This window comes from Narcine bancroftii, chromosome 4 (assembly GCF_036971445.1).
Source record: "Narcine bancroftii isolate sNarBan1 chromosome 4, sNarBan1.hap1, whole genome shotgun sequence".
In the NCBI taxonomy this organism is placed as follows: Eukaryota; Metazoa; Chordata; class Chondrichthyes; order Torpediniformes; family Narcinidae; genus Narcine; species Narcine bancroftii.
Window position 1 is genome coordinate 240,332,668 of NC_091472.1, and position 19,202 is coordinate 240,351,869.

The following is a 19,202-nucleotide window of genomic DNA, read 5'->3' on the forward strand; positions in this document are numbered from 1 at the left end:
TTTCACACAGTGCTGGATTCAAATCCGACTCACTGACGCTGCATTTACACCAGCTGCTGTGCTAACTGTGCTACCCAAATGCTGGAGTAAAAGCAGGTAAATGGTAGCAGATCCAGCAGCATCTATGGAAAGAGAAACAGAGTTAAGATCAAGTGTGGATTCTGCATGTCTACTATTCTGTGTTGGGTAAATGCCCAGTATTCTGAAGTGGTTCAAATTCAGAATGGTCTCTTCTAGCTTATGTTGAAATATTTTGAACCAATATGACTTTTTCTGTGATTTTCCTGAATTGACAACAATGGTGTTATTGCAGAAGCAAATTGCAATGAGGTAAATAAAAGTTGATATGTGTTTGCTATTGATAACTCATTTAATAATACTTAATGCATATCTCAGAGATAATTAAGTCGTCAGAAAGTCATCAAATTACTCGAGAGCAAATAAATTGCACAAGTTGCTGCTTTAAAAGCATTTTTGGAATAGATTTGATCAGAAAATAATGAGATGTTTTGAAGCAATCAGATGAGAATTCTCTATTAGCCTTCCCCTCCTCACCATCATGGACTGTCTGCTTCTAAATCAAGATTGCTGATGCAACCTGGGTCATTAATTAGAAACTAATAAAATTTCAAAATGGAAATGGGAGGCAAGTTAGTACAGCAGTTAGCGCAATCCTATTATAGCACCAGTGTCCCAGGTTTGAATCCAGCATTGTCTGTAAGGAGTGTGTACGTTCTCCTAGTGAGCAGCATGGGTTTTCTCTGGGTGCTCCAGTTTCCTCCCTCATACCAAAACATACGGGATTGGGTGTAATTGGGAAGCATCCAATAGCCAGAATTGAAATCCATATTGCTGTATCATTAAAATTTTAAATGTTTTAAAAATTTAAATAATTAAGAAATAAGAACAGGAAATGCCAGAAATTCACGAGTCACGCATTTGAAGAGAGAGAAAGAGCGTTAGTTAACTCCTGTGTGTTTCCAACAGCTTTCTCAAATCATATTTTCATCTTCCAACACTAACAGATATTTACTTCTCTGCTTGCTGGGACGAGGTGCTTTGCTGTAAACAGACAACTTCTGAAGAAGACTTCGCTAATGCTTACCTCCATACAAAGGTTGGTTTATGTCAGCCCTATGGCTCAGCCAAACAAAGACTGGCGTTTGGGACAGACACACAAGGCATCATGGCTGACATGACAACACCTCTGGTCCAAGCACTGGCAACTGTAGGTTATGTCGTCTTCTAAGCGGGGAACCATACAGGTGGCAAAAATCAATTGTGCCGTGACCGGCACCAGTGACTGACCGCACCTAATACACTCTATTGTCTCCATAAACCTGGCCCCAAAAACCATTAGTATCCACAGAGGTTTTGCTGCAAGAAATGGATGTGGAAGTTATAAGGACATTCTAAAGGTAATTCTTCTCAGACACTGCCTCATCAATTTTTATTTTACAAAGTAGCGTTCAGCAGCAACAAGTAAGAATTTTAGTGCATATGTACAGAATACACTGCATATGACAATAAATTCATTATCATTATCATGAACTGGCTTGATGAGATTTATTAAGTGATTAACAAGCTGATCAACCTCAAAACACTCCTGGAATGGAAGTTCCACCACATTTCAAGGTAGAAATCCAACAGAAGACCTTGACCTAAACAACAGACAGAAGATGTAAAGAGGGCTGACCTTCCTGCACAGAGCCAAAGGATAGAGGATGGCTAAGCAGTCTGTATCCTCCGATTGGGCAGCAGAATGGCACAGGTAGTAGAGCCACTGCCTCACACTGACCTGGAGTTCTGTTTATGTGGATTTTGTGACTGAGTAGGTTCCTCATGGCTGCTCCAGTTTTCTCCATATCCCAAAGAGGTCGAGATGTAAGGTAAATTAGTCCTGGTGTCTTGGTCAATGGTAGAATCTGGGGAAGCTGATGAGAATGGGGGAGGAATAAAAAAATGGGATTAATGGGGATTAGTTTCAAAGGGTGTTTAGTATTTAGCACGATGCAGTGGGCTGAAGGCCTGTTTCCCTGCTATATAACTATATGAATCTATGGGCCTATAAACTCATCAACTGGAGCTATGTCCTTCCCATTGCAACCTTTAATAAGTAGGTCTTTCCAGCCCATGAGCCAGTGCCACCCAAATACATTCATGTGAACAAATAATCCATGAACCTCATACATCTTTGGACATGGAGGAGACTAGAATACCCAGAGGAAATCCATGCAGACATGCGGAGAACATACAAACACCTTGCAAAAAGCGCTGGGTCTCTGGTGCTGTAATCTCATTGTGCTAGCTGCTACGCCAAATGTGCTGCCCATGGTCCTGACTAACCAATTGTCAAAAAAGTTAAAATGCCACGTGAAAAATAGCAAGGAGTCAGAATCAACAAGATTTTCACTGAAGTTCTAAAACTTGGTGGTAAAGCATTTCAGTGGAGAATCCATGACCTTTCAGGCACATCTAGAAGGAGGATAAGGATATACCAGTAATCTATATCAGTTTCAATAATTGCTTGAAAAGGCACATATCTAACCATAGGGAGTCGTCCTGTTGTCTGAAGTTAAATTCATTGCCAGGGTGAACACCCACTCATTGTATCATTAACTCGTTCACTGAAGCTTGTGGAAGGATGGGCCACAAGACAAAGATCTGCCAGTTTTCATTTATATAGGTTAACAGTAAAATCTAGGAAAACAGAGACAACATCCTGTCTCAGACATCAACAATAAAGTTCACCATCTCCTTTAATCAACTGAGGAAAAGGATCAGGAGTTCAGGCTTGGCATAAAACTCCCAGTCCACCAGACAGCTATGATCCTTGCTCTCCTATATGCTTCAGAGACCTGTACTAAGGACCGAGGTGTCTCCCAGAAAGGATATAGCTGCAGATGAGGATTTCACAGAACCATAGAATCATACAGTGTTACAGCATGGAAACAGGCCATCCAGCCCACTGAATACATGCTAACCAACAATCACTCATTGAAATTAATCCCCCATTAATCCCATTTTTTTCTCCTGGTAATTTATACTTAACTGTTTGTTGATTGCACACCAGAGCTTCTGAAGAAAGTGACCTGTGACTTTACAAAGTAATTGAAAAACTATTTAGAGTCTTTCTTTCTTCTTTGGCTTGGCTTCGTGGACGAAGATTTATGAAGGGGTAATGTCCATGTCAGCTGCGGGCTCATTTGTGGCTGACAAGTCCGATGCAGGACAGGCAGACACGGTTGCAGCGGTTGCAAGGGAAAATTGGTGGGTTGGGGTTGGGTGTTGGGTTTTTCCTCCTTTGTCTTTTGTCAGTGAGGTGGGCTCTGCGGTCTTCTTCAAAGGAGGTTGCTGCCCGCCGAACTGTGAGGCGCCAAGATGCTCAGTTTGAGGCGATATCAGCCCACTGGCGGTGGTCAATGTGGCAGGTACCAAGAGATTTCTTTAGGCAGTCCTTGTACCTCTTCTTTGGTGCACCTGAGATTTGGTTAAAAATTAGTATTTTATAACTGAGCAATAGCTTATATATACTAGATACAATTTTATTGTTGTTGAACTGCAGATTCAAATACAGATCATAAACTATGGCATCACAAAAGATGTCTGTCCATGCATTTTTAATACATGCTAATATCTTATTTTTGTTTACAAAAGTACCTGTTTGGCTGCAGCAAGTAAGAATTTCAGTGCAAATGTCCATCATTTTCCAAATCGGTATTTCCCTGGAGATCTGCACAAGTTTTCTATTTAACCAAATAAGTATTTTTGATTGAGTAAGCTATAAGTACAGTTGAAGGCCATTTTTCATTGTTTTTCAGGTTCATTTTAAGTTGTGTTATTCTGGGGTTATCTGAATAATAGATGTTAGCAATGTACTTTGCAGTTCACAGTACTAAAGGTCTGCATAGAATATTTAAGCTTCAAACCACTGCCAAATAAGTAAATTAATAATGCAATTTTTTTCAATAACATAGGTTCTGAAAAATCCATAAAGCAGCAGCAAGCGATGACTGCATGTTGACAGAATATAGTTGCAATCTATTTGGAGCACAATCTGAATTCTCTTAACAGACTTCAGCAACTTAGCATGGGGCAGAATGTGAATGGAATCTCTCTGGTATTGTAAATTCCAGACAGGTTCACCCACACAACTGAAGTAAGAATCTTCACAGAATGCTCGTTTGTGGACAGCTGCATTTTAATTGAAATTCTGAGAACATATGCCCACAATTTGTCCAAAATATAAATTGAAAAAAAATGGCACTGAGGTAAATATCTGATGCAATGTATTACTGAATCTCCTGCAGAAGTAAGCTTATTTCATACATATTATATATTAGATTTTTTAACAAAAGTACCTGTTGGGCTACAGCAAGTAAATATTTCTGTGTGAATGTATATTGAAAACTTATATGTTTCATAATTAATTCATTATGGGGTGGCACATACAGCATAGCGGTTAGCGCAACGGGTAGTGAAGAAAGCGAATGCTATATTGGCATTCATTTGAAGAGGAATAGTGTACAAGAGTAAAGAGGTGTTGATGAGGCTCTGTAACGGCACTGGCGAGGCCTCATTTGGAGGACTGTGTGAAGTTTTGGGCCCCCTATCTTAGAAAGGATGTGATGTTGTTGGAGAGGGTGCAGAAGAGATTTACTGATGATTCCCGGAATGCAAGGGCTAACGTACGAGAAGCTTTTGGCAGCTCTTGGGTTGTATTTATTGAAGTATAGGAGAATGAGAGAAGATCTCATAGAGGCATTTCGTATTTTGAAAGATTTAGATAGGGTGGATGCGGGTAAGATGTTTCCCTTGGTGGGTGAATCGAGGACAAGGGGTCATAGTCTGAAAATGAGAGGTTATCCATATAAAACAGAGATTAAGAAGAAGTTCTTTAGCCAGGGGCCGTGGATCTGTGGAACTCGCTGCCGCATACAGCAGTGGAAGCCAGATCACTGGGAGTATTTAAACAAGAAATAGGCAAGTATCTCATTAGTGAGGGCATCAAAGGATTTGGGGAAAAGGCCAGAAATTGGAACTAGTGTAGAGTAGCTTAGTGTAGATTTATGGAACAGACTTGATGGGCCTAGTGGCCGCCTTCTGCTCCTTTGTCTTGTGATTAGCAGGTTAAATATCACATGGTATATTTGAGTACACAGTATATTTGAGAACTCATGGAACAGAAGGCCCTGTTACCATGCAGTATCTCTAAATTCAATTAAAATAATTTATCATTATTATCATATTCAGTCTCATTCAGTCCTACATACATCACTTACCAAGTAGGATCTGTGAATTTCATTGGAGCTCCTCAGCAGCCTCCAAAGGCATGTCCTATTATGTACAAGGACTATATACATCTCAGGTGATGTTATATATTTTTTATTTTCTTAGGGTTGTGGTATTTTTAAATTCTTTGGTCTGAGTTCTACATTTCAAGGAGCTATTTTCTTTCTCAAGTCAATAGATGAACAATTGGAACCGACAACATGCTGAGTCACTAAAAACGAAACAACCTCTATTATTCAGATGTAATGAGCATCAAAGAGATAATTGCATTCTCTTCAGGTAATCTCACTTTTAAAAAGATAAGAAACTGCACCAATAAAAGGCTATAAAAACTCCCAGAGCTGTTCCACTATTTAATATCAAGCCAATCCTTTACTTCATCTACTTCCTTGCTTGACCTCATTGATCTACCTTTGAACATGTTCAGCTTCTGAGCACTCACAGCCATCAGGGGCAGAGAATTCCAATCATTTCAGTCATTACATAGAGAAATAGTGCATTATCTCAGTAAATAGCCAATATTCTTTCCTGAGACAACACTCTTTAGTCCTGTATTTACCAACAAAGAAAACAGCGATTCAACATCAATTCATTGTCAGTAGACAAGCATTTCCACCACAAAGTGTCCTGCCAGGCAGCATAATCCCCTGTGCACTCATAACTCTGTGGCCAAAGTTTGCAGATGACACCACTGTATTCAGCTGACTCTCCAATCCTGATGAGCAGAGTAGACGAAGGAGTAAGAGAATGGAGTGGCATGGTGTCAGAACAACAACCTCTTTTTCAGTGCCAACAAAGTGAAAGAGCTGGTCATCGACATCTTTAAGAGAGATGGAATACTTCTCCTTTTCTATATCAATGGTGCTGACAGTTGAGAGCTTTAATTTTAGATGTAAATATCACCAACAATCATTCCTCGACCAAGTTGATGCCAAGGCCTTTGAAAGTACACTACTTCCTCTGGAAATTTAACGTGGGCTCAGTGTCTTACTGATTTTTATAGGTGCATCATAGAAAGTATCCTGTATGGTCCATCACAGTCTGGTACAGGAACTGCTCTACCCAAGGTGGCAAGGAAGAAAAGAGAGTTTTAAATGCAACTCAGGCCATCATGCAAACTTCCCCTCTATGACTCCATCTATACTTCCCACTGTCTCAGAAAGTGGCATCCATAGTGAAGCCCCATCCCACTCTGGTTATACTCTTCTCTGCACTCCCGATGAGTAGAAGATACAGGAGTTTAAAATGTACCCACCAGCTTCAAGGATAACTTATTTTCCCCTGTTATCAGACTCTTATATGGATTTCCCATTAGTAAAAGATGATCTCTTAATCTCATGTCTATGTCAACACAGCCCTTGCACTGTTTTGACTGAACTCCTCTGTGAGACTCTTAGACATGCATGTGGATGATAGAAAAATGGAGGGTTACGAGGTAAGAAAGGTTTAGTATTTTTTGGTAGGTCAGAATAACATCGAGGGCTGAAGGGCCTGTACTTTGCTGAAACGTTCCAACTTCTTTCTATCTATCTTAACGGAACAATTTCACCTCAAAACACACCACACCTGTACATTCTGCACATTTTGGACTTTAAGATATTCCCACAATATGATCAATGGAACTGCATGGCATCAAGAGTAGAAATAAGTATTCTTTCACCTGAGAAGCCTTTTGTCAGGTGTCTTGAAAAAATATTACCATGTTTTCTATTATGAAGACATATTGTTAATGCAACAAAAAAATGATTGGCGTAGCAGTTAGCACAACGCCTTTACAGTGCCAGCGATCGGGACTGGAACTGGTTTGAATCCTGCGCTGTTTGTAAAGAGTTTGTATGTTCTCCCCATGTCTGCATAGGTTTTCTCCAGGGGCTCCAGTTTCCTCCCACCCTTCAAACGTACCGGAGATGTAGGTTAATGGGATGTAAATTGGGTAAATTGGACTCAGCACCGAATTGACCTGTTACAATGCTGTATGTCTAAATTTAAAAGAAATTAAAAATAAATCACCCTACCTTGTTAAAATGGCAACCTGAAGTGAATGAAACAATTTTGATAAGATTACAGCCACAGAACCTTGTTTTATGTGGGTCTCTGTACTTAAACTAAGTTCATTTGTCTAGAAATCAGAGACATAGATGAGAATTTTTGAATTGAATTGAATTGTTTATTGGCATGTGGATCAAAATACAGTGAAAAACTTTATTCTGCATCCTGGAAAGTCAACCCAAACATACGTACACCAGATGTGCAACAACAGCGTCACGACAAGCTTTAGCATCATCCACAATTCCTCCAACCTTCATATCATCCACAAACTTACCTGTCAGAATGTGGATTGTGGAGGTGTGGAGGGTTATGTGACCTCTCCAGTTGGAAGTCACCTGCCAATCAAGGGTTAGATCTAGCCACCTGTAAGGCTGATGCGTGATTGGCACTTGCAGCTGACTTGTGATTGGTGCTCCATGCATCCATCAATGGTTAGATCTGCCCACAAGTGAGGTTTACATGTGTTTGGTTCTCATAAGTTACATGGGCCCTACATTGAAAAAATAGCAAGTGGAGTTTCCTTCTCTCTCTCTTCTTGATGCTGCATCACTGAACTCCAGGCTGTGTGACTGTAAAGGGCCCATCCTAGATCCTGAGCCATGGGTAATGCTGGAGACCAGGTTAATTGGAAATAGTTGTTAATTGTAATTAATTTAGTGTGCTGTGATTGCGAGAGGTAGAGATGGATATTGTGTGCTTAACCTTTGTCTTCCCAGACAGAAGTTGAGGGTGTTTATCAGAAATTTATTTGCATCAAATGTGTAGTCATTTGTGTATTATTCTGGGTTCATCTATGTGTGTGTGTTTCACTTTTAACCTGTCAAACTTTTTCTTTCTTTTCAAAATATTTTTGTTAATTTGAGAGATAAATATTACATGTATTAGATATCAATGTTTAGATATCAATTAATTATATAGCTTTTATATAATGCAATACAGAATAAGAATCTATTATAAATGATACATTATCATTGGGCAGGGGGCCTGCGGGCGCCGGGGGCCTGCGGGCGCCGGGGGCCTGCGGGCGCCGGGGGCCTGCGGGCGCCGGGGGCCTGCGGGCGCCGGGGGCCTGCGGGCGCCGGGGGCCTGCGGGCGCCGGGGGCCTGCGGGCGCCGGGGGCCTGCGGGCGCCGGGGGCCTGCGGGCGCCGGGGGCCTGCGGGCGCCGGGGGCCTGCGGGCGCCGGGGGCCTGCGGGCGCCGGGGGCCTGCGGGCGCCGGGGGCCTGCGGGCGCCGGGGGCCTGCGGGCGCCGGGGGCCTGCGGGCGCCGGGGGCCTGCGGGCGCCGGGGGCCTGCGGGCGCCGGGGGCCTGCGGGCGCCGGGGGCCTGCGGGCGCCGGGGGCCTGCGGGCGCCGGGGGCCTGCGGGCGCCGGGGGCCTGCGGGCGCCGGGGGCCTGCGGGCGCCGGGGGCCTGCGGGCGCCGGGGGCCTGCGGGCGCCGGGGGCCTGCGGGCGCCGGGGGCCTGCGGGCGCCGGGGGCCTGCGGGCGCCGGGGGCCTGCGGGCGCCGGGGGCCTGCGGGCGCCGGGGGCCTGCGGGCGCCGGGGGCCTGCGGGCGCCGGGGGCCTGCGGGCGCCGGGGGCCTGCGGGCGCCGGGGGCCTGCGGGCGCCGGGGGCCTGCGGGCGCCGGGGGCCTGCGGGCGCCGGGGGCCTGCGGGCGCCGGGGGCCTGCGGGCGCCGGGGGCCTGCGGGCGCCGGGGGCCTGCGGGCGCCGGGGGCCTGCGGGCGCCGGGGGCCTGCGGGCGCCGGGGGCCTGCGGGCGCCGGGGGAGCAGCTGACGAATGCACCAACAGAGCCAACAACTTGATTGCTATCAAAGAGCTGCTGTGAACACTGATCCCTGACGATCCTGAAAACAGAGATTCAGGGGTGGGCTTGAGGGGGGAAGCTGTCCAGCTCCATGGTTTTGATATTCTTGTGTTAGAGAGGTAATGATTGCCAACCAACTTCACCCCACACCAGTAACAACCACACATCCAGTGACCCTCATTGGGTAGGGTGGCTCAAGGACAAGTCTTTCCCTATGTACAGTTGGGCCAAATACAAAGGTCCAACTCACAGAGTCCCAAAATGGTGAGGTGAGGTGAGGAGGTCTTAGAAACATTTGTGCAGATGGTACAACCAGCACTGGTCCAAGCAATCTGTGGGAGGGCAAGCATTAACAATATCCAGGGATAAGAGGGTCCGCAGCTGATGTCCCAGCTTTGGTGGGTGTTCTCTGTGGGCTACATGATATGCCCCGGATGCACAGCTGCCTGGCTGACCTCTAACTGCCTGGCTGACCTCTGGCTGCCCATAGGACAGTAAGGTGGCTGCCATCCAGGATGCATGCTAGCATATGCCTCGTAAATCTGAAGAAGCACCTGATGAATGGCCACATGATGGAGACACTGGTCAAAGAGATGTCTGTGGCACTTCAGCATAAGGAGGAGTCAGGATGGCCTTGGACTACCTCCTTGCAAACAGAGGTGGTACCGGTGCTGTCGTCAGTAAGAATCACTGCACTTACATTCTGGGTCACTCAGGAAATACTACTCATTTGCCACACATGAGAGTCGGTGAACAAATTAAACGAGATAGGGACTAGTCCCTTGAAACCAACACCCCATAGGGAAGCTGGTGAATGTGTGGGGCTGTGGGAGCAGTGAACCACCAGTGGGTATAGGCTCTGTGTAATGTAAATATTTCTGCAGGGTCCTCGCTGTTAAATGGATTGGCATGTTTTGGTGACTTCTGAAGGGTGGAATTTAGTGTAGATTGTGAGAGTCATGTGACCTCTCCACCTGGAACCTGGTTGGGATGTGGATTGTAGAGGGTCATGTGACGATTTTGGCTGGAACCTCGTCAGAAGTCACCTCACCTGCCAATCAAGGGTTAGATTTTCCCACCTGTGAGGCTGATACATAATTTGCCCTTGCAGCTGACATGTGATTGGTCTTCCATGTGCCAATCAATGTTTAGATCTGTCGATAAGTGAGGCTGACGCATGATTGGTCCTTGCAGATCACATGGATGGCCCCTGCATTGAAAATATAGCACATGGAGTTTCTCTCTCTCTCTTGCTGCTGCATGGAGACCATCACTGAATTCCAGGCTGACTGTGATGGGCCTGTCCTGGATCCTGAGCCATGGGCAATGCTGGAGATCAGGTTCATTTTATATACTTGTTAGTTGTAATTAATTTACTGTTTATTAGTGTGCTGTGATTGTTAGAGGTAGGGAGGGGTGGAGGGTATTATTTATTTAACCTTGCATTTCCAGTCTGGAGTTGAGAATGTTTAGCAGCGATTTATTTGCACGCAATGTGTAGTTATTTATGTATTATTCTGGGTTGGTCTGTGTGAGTGTGTGTCCTTTTGTGAATTCCCCTGTACATAAATAAAGACCACTGTTTGTTAATAACACGTGTCATGCTTGATTCTCTTTGAATCCATCAAACCTATTCAGAAAACAACAGATGGAGCAGCCTGTGGTCAGGTGAAGCGTCAAATCTCCTGGGTGTGCACTGAGAAGAGGGGTGGTGGTTTGTAGCACATGGACCAGGAAAACCGGAGGAGTCACGTGATGGAGTAGTGGCCGGACGGTGAACTCCAGCCCTCTCCAGAAAAGTCGGGAAAAACAAGAGAAAACACAAAGGCACAGAAATACAAGTTAAAGAAAAGTGAGTATAAAGGTGGAAAGAAGATGGAGACAAAAGGAGAAAAATCAAAATCAACGGAAAGAAGAGAGGAAGAGAAGACAACGGAGGAAAAAGGTGAAGGCCTTACCTGTCCGAAGAGGCCCGCTGTGGAGAGAAGACCCCACTACCTCAGGTCGGTAGAAAGAGAACTACAACAATGGCTCACAGAGCCGAGTAAAAGTGCGCAACCGCGCATGCGCGAGGAGTCGCGCATGCGCGATGCGCATGAAAAAAAACACACCGACAGGAGGGGGGACCAGCTGGGGAGTCGATCTCCACAGCCGGCAACGACAGCTGCAGAACACCTGCAGCAAGAAGAGACCACAGAAGACAATGGAAACAAGAAAGAAGAGGAGGAAAGGGCAGCAAAGAAACAACAGACGGTCAACCTAGAGGAAGAAGAAGAGGAAGAGGAAGAGTACAGGGAAATAGAAGAAGAAAAGAAAGGCAAGGTAAAGGAGGTACTTGCTCTTGTTAGAGGATACATGGAGTCATTTAAAGAATGGCAAACACAGGAATTCAATGATTTAAGAAGAAGAATAAACAACACAGAAAAGAAAATAAATAAAATGGATATGACCTTAACAGAAATGGGGAAAAAAATGGACAAGATGGAAGAACGGGCAATAGCAGCAGAAATGGAGGTAGAAGACTTAAAAAAGAAATTGGAGGAATCTAATAAAAAAACTAAAGAGACACAAGAATTACTAGCCCAAAAAATAGATATAATGGAAAATTATAACAGAAGAAATAACATAAAGATAGTGGGCCTTAAGGAAGATGTAGAAGGCAAGAATATGAGGGAGTTTATAAAAGAATGGATCCCTAAGGCCCTAGGATGTCCAGAACTACAGCAAGAAATGGAAATAGAAAGGGCACATAGAGCATTGGCCCCTAAACCACAACCACAACAAAAACCAAGATCTATTGTAGTAAAATTCCTAAGATATACTACAAGAGAAAAGGTACTGGAGAAGACAATGGAAAAAGTAAGAGAGGGCAACAAACCACTGGAGTATAAAGGGCAAAAAATCTTCATTTATCCAGATATAAGCTTTGAACTCCTAAAGAAGAGAAAAGAGTTCAATGCAGCAAAAGCGATTTTATGGAAGAAAGGATATAAATTTACACTGAAGCATCCTGCAGTATTGAAAATATTTATTCCAGGACAACAAAACAGACTATTCTCGGATCCAGAAGAAGCACGAAAATTTGCAGAACAATTACAAAAATAGACTGAGGGATGAAGACGGGTAATGAGAGCAAAAATTATCACGATTGATATGTATGTGGGTAAAGACAAAAATAGACTGAGGGATGAAGACGGGTAAGGAGGGTAAAAATGACCACGATTGATATGTATGCGGGTAAAGAGGTATAAGAGTGAATAGAGACAATGGGCATATGTGAAAGTATCTGTAATTAGACCAGGAAAACCTATTCTGAACACAACAGGAACTTTGTCAAATGCCTTACTAAAATCCATGTATACCATATCTACAGCCCTAATCTTCAGCAGTTTCTTTTGTTACCTGCTCAAAAAACTTAATAAGGCTCATGAGGCATGACCTCCCCTCACAAAGCCAAGCTGACTATCCCTGAGAAGAATGAAATTTTCCAAATGCTCAAAAATCCTCCAATAGTTTACACACCATTGACATAAGACTCATGGGTCTATAATTCCCAGGAGTAAACAAGGGAACAATATTTGCCATTCTCCAATCCTCTGGCACTTTACCTGTGGTCACAGCCAATGCCCCAGCTATCTCTTCCCTCCCTTCCCATAGCAATCTGGATATATGGCATTTGGCCCGGAGACTTATCAATCGTAATATTAAGAAGATCCAGTACTTTTTCTCTTAATCTCAACGTAATCCAGCACACAAACCTGACCTCACCTTCAACAAGGTCCTCTTCTCTTGTGTATACTGAAGACCTCATTTAGGACATCCCCAAACTTCTCCCACTCCAGGCACATCTTGACTCCTTTATCTTTAAGTGGCTCTACCTTCGCACTCATCATCCTTCTGTTCTCATACACATAGAACACATTGGGGTTCACCTTAATCCTACATTCCTTTGAGCTCTCCTCAATCCTTCCTTAAGTTCCTTCCTGGCTACCATATAGATCTCCTGAGTTGGCTTGAGACATTTGGAGCCCAGAAATAAAAACTGAAAGTCCTAAACAATATAAAATTAAATGTGTAACTTAAATTACCAGTGTCTTCCCGATTGTTCCTACAATAAATGTCCTTACCTATATCAACAAAATTATGTTTACAAAGTGATCTGCACATTTTCTTGAAAGAGAATTTGCAGCCTGAAAGCATAAATTCACAATAAGACAGTGTGAAAGCAGAGAATGTAATTGAGCAAAGAAGCCTCAGTTCTGGATTATGCTTGACTTCATGAATCTATTGTCAGTATATGATTTTTTTGATTTATGAGTTGATAGTCTATTGTCATTTACATGAGCATAGTAATCTAATGAAATGAAAATGTTACAACTGAATTTTTTCAGACAGAAAAAAGAAATGTCTTTGTGATTTTTGAAAATTGAGAGATACAGCACAGTAACCTCACCCCACAAGCCTGCGCTGCCTATATGACCAATTACAGCAAAAAATAACCCAGTATGTCTTTGAAATGTGAGAGGAAACTGGAGTACGGTGAGGAAACCCACGCGGATATGTACAAAATCCTTTCAATCCCAACTATGCCAACCGTTCTACCCAAATTATGTAGTGTCTTTCACATATTCAAAGCCATTCCAAATCATTCCATAAACAATGAAGTATTTCTGAAATGCAATTACTACTGTGTAGTGGAAGAGGAAGAGAAGTCAGTTTGAAATTCCCATAAACCAGATAATCAGATGTGGTGACATTCATCAAAAGATAAATGTTGACCATGCCATTTGGGAAAGTCCAGTTATGTATAGATTTATGGGAACTATTATTAAATACTTTCTCATAGGGGACCATTTGGCTCTTCAAGTCTATGCTAGCTCTAAGAACAATCCCATCAATTCCCTCTCCCATGTATTTTCTTGCAACCTGTTTTCTCTTACATTGTATCACTAAGTGAACTGATGGCACTTTAACTCATTCAAAAGACAGCACTTCTACTTGTGCAGTGCTCCTCAGCGGTGGACTGGCCACTCAGCCGAGATTGTACACTTGTGTTTCTTGAGTGTGCTTAAATTTGTGAACTTAGGAGGAAAAAATGTATTGCATTCACCAGAGCTGACACCGTGGAATGAGAGAGGATGGTTGATAGGTATAGAGGTGCCTAACCTTTCATCCACGGTTTCAAACACCGGCAACCTCCAAAAACAGGCACTTTTATCAGTTGATATCATCTGCTCATCAAAGATGGAGTTTGGCGCCAAACATGGTCTGATATGACCCTCACTAACTCCCATGTATCCCATCCTGTTCCGCGTCGATAATTTGTGGTATCATCACCTAATAAGTAACCCTTTATGGTGGGCACTGTCGCTAATTAGCACGATCATTACTTTATAAGAGCCCCTCCTTGTTGAGCATCTTCACCACCCACCCTCCCAGTCAACACTACCAGGCAGAAGCCTCTGTGAAGCCTATGAACATGGCAAAGAGAACTGCAGAGTCTCCTATGAGTAGCAGTGAGAAGAAGAAAAGGAAGCATCTTTCTTTATCAATTGCGTAGAAGGCGGAGTTATTGTGGAAGCTTGCAAGTAGCATATCTGTGCATCATCTAACAGAAATTATGGTGTGGGATAGTCCACCATATATGATTCAAGGAAACCTAAAGAACAGTTGTTGAAGTTTTATAGTGAGAGTGATGACCACAGACTGATAAATAAAAGGAAAATTTTGCATAGGGCAAAAGACATAATATTGACCAATTGCCTATTGAGTGGGTATGACAATGAAGAAGTGAATGCATGCCACTAACTGGTCTGCTTGTAATGAAACAAGTTCAAGAATTCCACCAAGAACTGAACCTTGAGGGCAAGTGTGAATATTCATATGGTTGGCTGAAAAAATCTAAGAAGCATCACAGTATAAAATGTCTTCAAATCTGTGATGAATAAGCTTCTGCAGATTATGATGCAGTTGAGCATTACATTGATGAATTTGCTGAAATAATACATGATGATAACCTTAGCCCAGAGCAAATTTACAATGCAAATGAGACAGCTCTCCACTTGCTGTACCTTCCTTGAAAAACAAACAACCACAGATGAAAAAGCACCATCAGGTTTCAAGGACGCTAAGGACAGGGTGACTGTTTTGGGGTGTGAAAGTACTGCAGGCACACACAGGTTAAGGTTAGCAGTGCTTGGTAAAAGCCAATATCCTCGCTGCTTTAAAGATGTAACAAGGTTAACTGCATTATTATGCCAATAGGAAAGCATAGGTAACACGAGAAATTTTTACTGATTGCTTCAATAACCACTTTGTACCGCCTGCATGTGCACATTGTATGGAGCGTGGCCTGGTAGAAAACTGCAAAATGTCATTGCTCCTGGACAATGTCTCCACACATCCCCCTGCTGAAGTTCTTGTGAGAAATAACAGGTTCGGCATTTACCTTCCCTCTAATGATACACAAAAGAGTCTGGAAAAACAACCAACTGAAAAACCTCACAAAGATTAGCGTATACAGAGCCGTTGTCATACCCACACTCCTGTTCGGCTCCGAATCATGGGTCCTCTACTGGCATCACCTACGGCTCCTAGAACGCTTCCACCAGTGTTGTCTCCGCTCCATCCTCAACATTCATTGGAGCGACTTCATCCCTAACATCGAAGTATTCGAGATGGCAGAGACCGACAGCATCGAATCCACACTACTGAAGATCCAACTGCGCTGGGTAGGTCACGTCTCCAGAATGGAGGACCATCGCCTTCCCAAGATCGTGTTATATGGCGAGCTCTCCACTGGCCACCGTGACAGAGGTGCACCAAAGAAGAGGTACAAGGACTGCCTAAAGTAATCTCTTGGTGCATGCCACATTGACCACCGACAGTGGGCTGATCTCACCTCAAACCGTGCATCTTGGCGCCTCACAGTTCGACGGGTTGAAGAAGACCGCAGAGCCTACCTCACTGACAAAAGACAAAGGAGGAAAAACCCAACACCCAATCCCAACCAACCAATTTTCCCCTGCAACCGCTGCAACTGTATCTGCCTGTCCTGCATCGGACTTGTCAGCCACAAACGAGCCTGCAACTGACGTGGACATTACCCCTCCATAAATCTTCGTCCATGAAGCCAAGCCAAAGAATGTTACATTGTTAATACAGCCTTGCAACCAAGGAATTTTACACTCAATGAAAAGCAACGACAAGGGCATTTTCTGAACTGCATGCTGGATGCAGTCCACAGAGGTATATGCATTAAAGACTTCTTGAAAACTTTCACTCTAAAGAATGCAATTTATGCATTTGTTAATGCATGGAGAAATGTAACTGAAGCAACATTAAAACATGTTTGACATAGACTTTGGCCGTCACCAGTGTTCAATGAAAATGAGCCTACAGATGAAGACTTTGAAGGTTTTCGTGTCAGTAACGAGAGGAGGATGATCGCTAGCCTCATTGCCTACGGCAAAAGTGTTGCAGCAGTAAATGTAAACTCGTTAAAGGCAGCTGACATCGAAGAAGTGCTGAACATTGACAATGGTGCACCCTTTGTGCATTCCTTGAGCAATAAGAATTGCTGAAATGGTGTTACGTACCAATAAGCATGAGGAGAGTAGTGATGAGGGTGAAGACATTGTACACACAGGTGAAAAAATGCTCATGATGATATGGTTAAAATGTGCAATCAGTTCATTGGTGAGAAGGAATGACGTTCATTGGTTAGTGAGCATGAGAAGATGGCTGTTTATTCAAATGAAGATGCTTTGACAGAAATCTCTTTTAATTAAACAGACGACACTGAAAGAAGTCTTTAAAAAGAGTTCATTCTGTAATGTGCCTATACTGCATTTGGACTTTTGGAGATTTCTGTGATGTCTGAGCTGTAATATGCATTTACTGCATTTGCACTGCTTGAGAGGACTGTGCTGTCTGAGTCAGTTTTATTTAGAAGTTTTACTTATGGTCTTATTCATTTAACACCCCGTGCCCCCAGTTTTATGCTGTTTGAAACATCGCATTTGCTTAAAGGGAGCGCCATTTTAAAATGATTCCGAAATTTGGAAGCTTCTGAACAACGGCAGGTTTCTGGTCCCGACGATCCCAGGTAAAAGGTTAGGCACCTGAACAACCATCTATATTCATCTCACTACTGTTAGACCTGGTCACAAGAAAGCTCAGACTTCACTTTGCTGGTTACAGTATCAAACGCAAACATTGATCATAAGGTGATGTGCAACATCTGTATTTGCATTCACACCATCATCTACGCTTGTCTTTTGCCAAACTGTTTGTCAAGAGGCAATGATAAGTGGAGGAAAGTATGATTATTTTCTTGGATAAAGTCTGTTTTACACAGACCAGGCTATCAAAGGATGAGAAAGGATTTATGACATTTGCTATAATTTTCAGAGTTAATTTATCTTGTCTTATCTAAATCAAGGATAAATTTAGTTAAACTTGTAATATGTAACTAAGGTTGCAGTTGTAGACACAATTCTTAGGTAATATTTAATCATCCCGGATTATTAGGTAGAGCTTTTACTGAAACTTAATAATTCATTCTCAAAACATCCTTCCTATCACCTTTATGGAAAGGGTTACTTTATTTTCAACCAGACTAATCCATTTGATACATGTTCTATTTTTAGATCACCATAGCAACAGACATGCATAAGAGATGAGAGTTCTTCATGAACAAAATACAAAATATCTATCTTGTAGAAATAAGACATCAATGTGCTTAAAAAGCATTTGAGAGTTGAGAGTAATCAAATAAGCAGGTTGTTAGTGAAAGCTGGATAGATGAGATGTGCTTGAAACAAAATAAATGAATCTCAAATATGCTTGTTGAATTTCGGAAATGTCCTATGTTTTTCAATAGATAAAAGATTCATTTGTTTATATTTACCTAAAATTTGAATGCTTGAAAATACAATAATCCTAACCTTCCAAATGCAGAGCAAACAAATGTCAGTCTTGGTTCTGCTTCAGACTTAGATTTGTGACCAGCAAAATTTTCTGAAACTTTTATTTTGCTTTCACTGTCCAAATAGTGTGACAACATTTAACTTGATTACAGCTGTTTCACTCTTAAAAGACATTATTTTGAAGCCTGGTGGCTTTCCAAAGAATATGTGCAAAACTAGGTTGGGTCACTCTTTACAGATATTCCACGCCATCTGCTTTTCACCAATGAGCTATTTAATCATGAGCTGATCCATTTTCCCACTCAGCCCACTGTCCAGCCTTCTTCCTATAGCATTTGATGCTCTGGCTAATTAAGAACCTATTAATCTCTGTCTCCAACTCACCCAATAACGGTCTCTACAGTCATCTGTGGCAACAAATTCCACATTCTGGATCAAGAAATTCTTCTGCATCTCTATTCTAAATGATTACGCATCAATCCAAAAGTTGTCCTTGACTCTTCCATGATGGGAAACAACCATCTACTCTGTCCATGCTTTTCAACAGTCATCCTGGCTATTCATCTACTGAATCAAATCACCTGACCCCCCCCAGGTTATCTGTGATATTCATACATTTTTTTTTATCTTGGCGAGGTCTCAGGAAGTGAAGTAGAATTCTGGACTCAAAATTGAAAATGTTTTGATTGCAAATCATATTCTACATTCTCCCTGTATCACATTCCTAAATTTTCATTTCTGCTTCATCTATTTTGAATCATGTTAACATCCTAGCTGGTTTACCTTAAATTGACACTATTAAATATTTTGAAGTAACATCTTTTACTGATCCTTTTACAGATATTTTTAATTATGTGAATTGCCTGCCTACTCATGGAGACATTTTCAAGTTCATGGTTATGGTTATTGTCGCGTGCATTAAGGTTCAATGAGAGTTTTGTTTTGTATGCAACCCAGCTAGCCAACTCACATATTGCAACAATTAAAAACATAACGTAGAAGTTTCAATGGTGTGTAAGTACACACGGACGGTACAATGAAACTGCGAATGGCTCATTAAATCAGTTATGGTTCCTTTGATCGCTCGCTGTTAAGTGGATAACTGTGGCAATTCTAGAGCTAATAC